This window comes from Stegodyphus dumicola, chromosome 11 (assembly GCF_044657685.1).
Source record: "Stegodyphus dumicola isolate Sdum_Otavi_A_Nest chromosome 11, ASM4465768v1".
Taxonomy (NCBI): Eukaryota; Metazoa; Arthropoda; class Arachnida; order Araneae; family Eresidae; genus Stegodyphus; species Stegodyphus dumicola.
This window is the reverse complement of record NC_140778.1, coordinates 94,105,527-94,111,883: the sequence shown is the minus strand read 5'-3', so window position 1 is coordinate 94,111,883 and position 6,357 is coordinate 94,105,527. Positions and strand designations below refer to the sequence as shown.

At 32.2% G+C, this 6,357-nt stretch overlaps 1 long non-coding RNA gene across 1 annotated transcript in view; it reads left to right on the top strand.

Moving 5' to 3' along the window:
- Window positions 1–469: 469 nt before the first annotated feature.
- Window positions 470–6,357, top strand: part of LOC118205110 (uncharacterized) — a 31,237-nt gene continuing 25,349 nt past the window's right edge. The window contains exon 1 of the long non-coding RNA XR_004760940.2: window positions 470–878. This is a non-coding gene — a long non-coding RNA (uncharacterized LOC118205110). The remainder of the gene's footprint in view (window positions 879–6,357) is intronic.

Sequence of the window (6,357 nt, the reverse complement as noted above, 5' to 3'; positions counted from 1 at the left end):
TCTCTTCCTCAGAAATAAATGTGAATGCATATTCGTCTTGTATTTACGTAACAATGAATTTCCTAACATATGATAAGGGATTTGAAAACGATACCATACCATAAAAATCTGTGATCTTAATCCTGAAATTGGCTGTGGTATTTGATTTTATCTGAATTTGGAACTATCGAAAGAACTAACTGTTCATATACTTCAGGTAATGGCGATTTTACCATATTTGTTTTAATGATTTAAACTTTTCTTGATAATTTTCTTAATAAAGAGATACCCATTTCATCCATCGTTACATTCACTCTCAAAAGTAGCTTAATTCCATAGTTTAATTCTATGCAGCCTATTCTTTAACAACGCCAAAAAATAAATTACAAATTATATGCAAATAATAATAACTAACAGCTACTAGAATCTGAATTGCTATTTCCCCCCCCCCGCATGCTTAAAATGACACTTTCAGAGTTCCATTCCCGGATTTGTCATCATCTTGTGGCAGCAGCAGTTGCATCTGCGACGGCTGAACATACAAGCGCGTGAAGTTAAACACCTATGATTCACAGGCGACAAGGAGCAAATATTCCATTTGCGATAAACAATATTTCGTAGAACTTTCGCGACATTTTAATATGATGTCAACGGAAATTCCACGCGCTTTCCGTTCAGTTATTTTCATGAAAATTTATGTATGACTTCCTAGAACACAAAATGAATAACTTCTCAACGAATGTACCATTGTTAGATATCAAAGATTTATCATTTCTTACATTCAAAAGAAACTTTTAAAGGAATATTAGAATTTCAGATACCCCGTCTGCGGCTACAGTCCATCCGGATCATTATACGCCATCATTTAACTGTCTGTTAAATCCGTATTTTCTCTGATGGTAAAGTAAGAATTTTGTGCGTTTTCATACTATCCTATAGTAAAAATTAAATAATTCAAAAGTAAACTATAGTTGAACATTAATGTGGCGACCAAGTCCCGTAGACGTTCGCAACTAAAAGAGACCAGTATTTCTGAGACTATAAATTAATATCAATAATAATAATAAAAAAAATCTGAAAGGTTTCAGATTTTAAATTACGTCCAAAGGGCGTTTTTTTAACGTTTTGTGTGTTACCTTTATTTATTAAATATCATGTTCTTCGCACTAAAACCATAAATTTCAGTTCAGTAGCAATGTCGCAAATTAATTTTAAAGTGAGCCTATCTTTAGAATTTCCGATACACAGTTCCGCGCGCTGCTGGAGATAATTTTTTTTTTCTTTCTTTTTTTTTTTTTTTTTTCTTTTCCCCTCCCGTAGATTGTTGCCATATTGCCATATTGCTCGCTTTCAAATCGTTGAGTATGTTACTCAAAAATTCGTTAAAGTTTTAAAAAGTATGAAATCGATAATAAAACAAATTTCAAATTTGGGCTTCCGCATGCCCATATTCGCAGTAGGATTACGCCATTCAAAATTCGACGACTCTATGTACCGTTGTTTTATCACAATGCGAGAAATATACATACATTTATGCAGATTTTTCACTGGTTAATTTCTTCAAATATAATGCAGGACTCTAACATTCGATGGCAACAGTTTGAAAAGTGAAACGGACATTTATAGTGAACCAACGCAAAACAATAGTCCTTCAGGGACAAAGCCCATCTGGACTAACAATTATAATATTCTTTAAGAACACTACTTCCTAACTCGACCATAAGGTATACCTTGCACAAAATGTTGAACAGTTCTATATCTCCCATTCTACTGGGCCGACTGACTTCATTTAACTTCATTTTTTTCATGTCTCGAACGCGTAACTTAGGATATGTATTAGATTCATATATACTCGTAACATTGTTCTAAGATAGGTATTCTGAAACAAAATCGGACATTTTTGAAATGACGTAACTATTTTTTTTCCATATATGGATTCTACAACTCAAATTATAAAAAAATGCAAAGTTTTGTAAAAATCGCATGAGTAGTTTGTAAAAAATTAGCTCTGAAAATTTTAGCTCCTCAGTGTTAATTGAATTTGTTATATATTTAATAATATCTCTTTTTTTTTTATTAAACTTACTTGATTTCTTCTTTCACAGTCCCGAAATTTAGATTCAATCCAAACAAACTATTTTCTGGTGGTTTTTTTTTTTTTTTTTAATTTGTATTTTTAGTAATTTTCAGAAAATTTTTTAAAAACATTTGTGAATATTTGTGAAACCTGTAAAATTTTTGTCATTACCTTAAAGTAGATGTATTTCTAGGAATACCTACGTAAATTACAGTTTTTTTATTCAAAATCTCCCAAGATATAAGTGAAGTTATATATTGGCGCGTTTTGAAATTTGGCATACTTTTTATGAACGATAATACCGCCAAATGTGGTTTACGCACTTTGTAAAGATTATTTAAAAGTTATTTGAGAGAATGAACGATGAACTTCTTTTTTCCACTTACGCGTAAGTTAAAAAGAGGAAGAAGAATAGGTTATTATAAATTAAAAATTTCGTCATTTCTTGGCGAAAACTGAACAAAATGCGCCAAAATAAATTGTTGAATTTCTCATTAAGTTGTGCCTGGAAGCGCAAATTTGGAATCTGGAATCTTTATTATCTAATTCATATTTTGCAAAACTTTAATGAATTTTTGATTAACAAACTGAGCGATTTCAAAGCGAGCAATGGTAACTCTATAGGAGGGGGGGAGAAACGCTTTTATCTCCTGAGCGTGAGGCTGTGTATCGGAAATTCTAAAGATATGCTCTTTCTGATATTATTTTGGGATATTTCTGTTGAATTGAATTTTATGGTTTAAGTGCGAAGAACATGATGTTTAATAAAGAAAGGTAATACACAAAACGTTAAAAAATTGGCCATTTGGGTATAACGTAAAAATCTGAAAGCTTTTTTTTTTTTTTTAGTCCAAAGGGATTTCAGTCCCGAAGGACTATTGCTTTCGTTTTGGCATTTTGCGTCGGACTCATAAACGTCGGTTCACTTTTCAAACTGTTGCCACAAAATGTTAGAGTCCTTCCTGCATTATATTTGAAGAAATTAAATAATGAAAAATCTGCATAAATGATTGTCTATTTCTCGCATTGTGATAAAACAATGGTACATAGAGCCATCGAATTTTGAATGACGAAATCCTACTGCGGATATGGGCATCTGAAATCCCAAATTTGGAATTTGTTTTATTATAGATTTTATATTTTGTAAAACTTTAACGAATTTTTGATTTACAAACTCAATGCTTTAAAAGCGAGAAATGGCAACGTTATATATAAAAAAAAAAAAAATACTTTTATCTCCAGCTCGCGAGACTGTGTATATCGGAAATTCTAAAGATATGCTTAATTTAACATTATTTTGCGATATTGCTCTTGAACTGAATTTTATGGTTTAAGTGCAAAGAACATGATATTTAATAAATAAAGGTAACACTCTAAACGTTAAAAAAACGCCCCTTTGGACGTAATTTAAAATCTGAAAAATTTCAGTTTTTTTTTTTTTTTTTTTTTCCCCCCCCCTTTTTCTTTTTGTTGTGGAGGGTATGCTTTGGTATACGTTATTAATCCGTTACAGATATACCAAATGGAACGTATACAAAGCGCTTATACCAAACAAACTTTTTCAGTAGGAAATAAAGGAGTAAAATTAATCTGTTCATATAAAGAAATCTCTATTATTCTTATTATTACATTGTTTAATAGTAAAATACAAATGCAGTGATTGAAATATATATTGTATATAAATGATGCATTGCACATGATACTGTAAATAAATGTTTTTTCTGCGATCCAGATAAAAAAGCAATATTTTATCATGATCTAACGCCTCTGTTTGGTAATCAGTTTTACACCCTTCACAATCTTAGCTGATTTAATAGCATCTTTATTTTCCACAATCGTAGACGCCATCGCACTTGGCATACGCAATGCAATACCCCAAGTCCCATTAACATACTTTTAAGTAATCTCCTTTTTTACCTCCATGATGATCCTAATAATTTTCTTCGTTGCTTTATTCTTATTTACTTTCCTAAAACTTACTAATTTTTTAAAAACTAATACGCATGGGATTTTTACAAAATTTGGCATTTTCGCATAATTTGAGTCGTAGAATTGAAAAATGGAGGCAAATTGGTATTATAAGCAAAACTAACATAAACAAAGACTCACTTGGCCTTTTTAAATAATTCTAATTAAAAAAACACAATTAAGATAAAACATTACAATTAAAGGTGTTATAATTACACATTTAAGTTACAAAGTAAATCTCGGGGAACACCATGCTTAGTATCTTGACTCCCGTAGACCGACTGAAGGCTATTATATTTTTTTCGCTGGTGTTTCTTCCGGCGGCCGCTAGGTGGCGCTCGCTGAGCCGTGGGGTTACCGTATGTCATATCAGAAAAAGTCCTGTTTTGTGTCAAAATACCTATGTTAGAGCAGTGCTATATATATATATATATATATATATATATATATATATAATATATAGCCTAAGTCGAGCTTTCGAGACATGAAAAACGCAAGTGAAATTCTATCAATCGGCCTGTTGGAAAGAAAATATAGAATTATCCCTCTTCCCCTACAAAATACAAATACAAATATACAAATTTATAAAAAATAAATTGCATTTTTCCCTCTTAAACCAAAAGATTATTAAAATTTTACTGAACTCTGCTTGTAACTAATGGAACAAGAAAAAGATTTTTCTGTGTTTTAAAACCAGATTGAAATTATTTAAAACCCACAGACTCGCAAGGTCGTGTGTGCCAGAATATTTTTTGTGGCATCTTTAAAAAAGCATATAACCGTGTATCTTGAAATACATCTAAGCAATATAAATTAAAAGTACATAAATCCAGGTATAAAGTGGCAGAGGCATTTTGGCATTAAAACCAAGAGAATAACTCTTTCTCGTGGCTGTTTTGGAAAATGAATTAATTTAGATTGAATTAATTTGGTTTTAGGATTGAATTTCGAAGTGAATCCTCGTGCCGGTCAAAGAGTTAGAAATTCAGCAAAGCAGTGAAAGCTAAGGTGTTTACAAAAACTAGCTATATAAAAACAAAATTTTGAAAAACTAAATTGCGAAGCTATTATTAATCATTTTTCTGGAACGAAAATCCGGAAGGAAAAAATTAGCTTTATAGAGACTGCTGAATGATTATAATTATATATTCTTTAAAATACTTTTCTGTCATATTAGAAACTATTTTATCTCAAAGTTATTATTGCATTATTGCTTGTATTCTCTATTATTAACAGAAAAATTTAAATGACATTATTTAAGATTTTATTACAAGCAGCATGTATAAACTGGGCCACAGTTGAAACATTGTCTAGGACCTACTAGAAGTTAATCTGGAGATGGGGTGTAAGATGATTGTCTGTAAGGTTTATCCTAAGTTGTTATCTTTAGTTAAAGCTACTTCCCTATCCCTTCTAATTTCAGCTTACAAATTTCAGGCCAGAGTGTGTTTTTAGATTCGCGGTTAAATGCAAATAAAGGAAGAGCAGTACAGTAGACTCCCGATTATCCGCGCCTGACGAACAATTATTATTATTATTTTTTTTTTTTTACAAGCGTAAAGCAAAGAAAATAAAAATGTTCACAAAACTGAGAGAAACGTTTAATTTGCTAACATCGTGCTTATTTATTATTTATAACAAAAATATCCTAGGCCTTCTCGGAACCTTCCCCTCTGATGAGTAAGTGATTTCTTACTCAGCCTTGCAGTGCCCGCTCCACCGACCTCTCTCGTCTTAATCTTACTGACACGTCCACTTCCTCCCCCATTCGCCATTGTTAGTTTAAGCCTGATAGTGTTTGCGAACCGGAGTTAATTTCTTATTTTTTATTGTGTTCAGTGCTTGTGCTTTTTGGTTTTGTGTTTTTCGTTACTTATTTAAAATGTCAGGAAAACGAAAGAAGGTTGTGTTAACGATTGCGCAAAAACTAGAATTAATTTCCAAAGTAGCAAACGGCGCTACAAGGCAGCAGATGGAATTGGATTACGGAATCGCGGAAACAACGGTGCGTGACATTCTAAAGCAAAAAGAAAAACTGGTGAACTTTACATCAATGTCGTACAGTGCTTCCGCAATGAAAACGCGAAAAACTATGAAGCCATTGATGAACTACCTTTGATGAGTTAGACACGGCATTGACAGAGTGGTTAGCTCAAGTTCGAAAAGAGGGTATTCCTGTAAATAGTCCTATCATTGCGGCGAAGGCAAAAACCTTTTTTGAGTTGTTAGGCCTGAAAGGAAATTTTGATGCGTCTTCTGGCTGGTTGACTCGTTTTAAGCAGCGACATGGAATTCGAGAAATTGGACTTCACGGGGAGAATATATTAAGCATA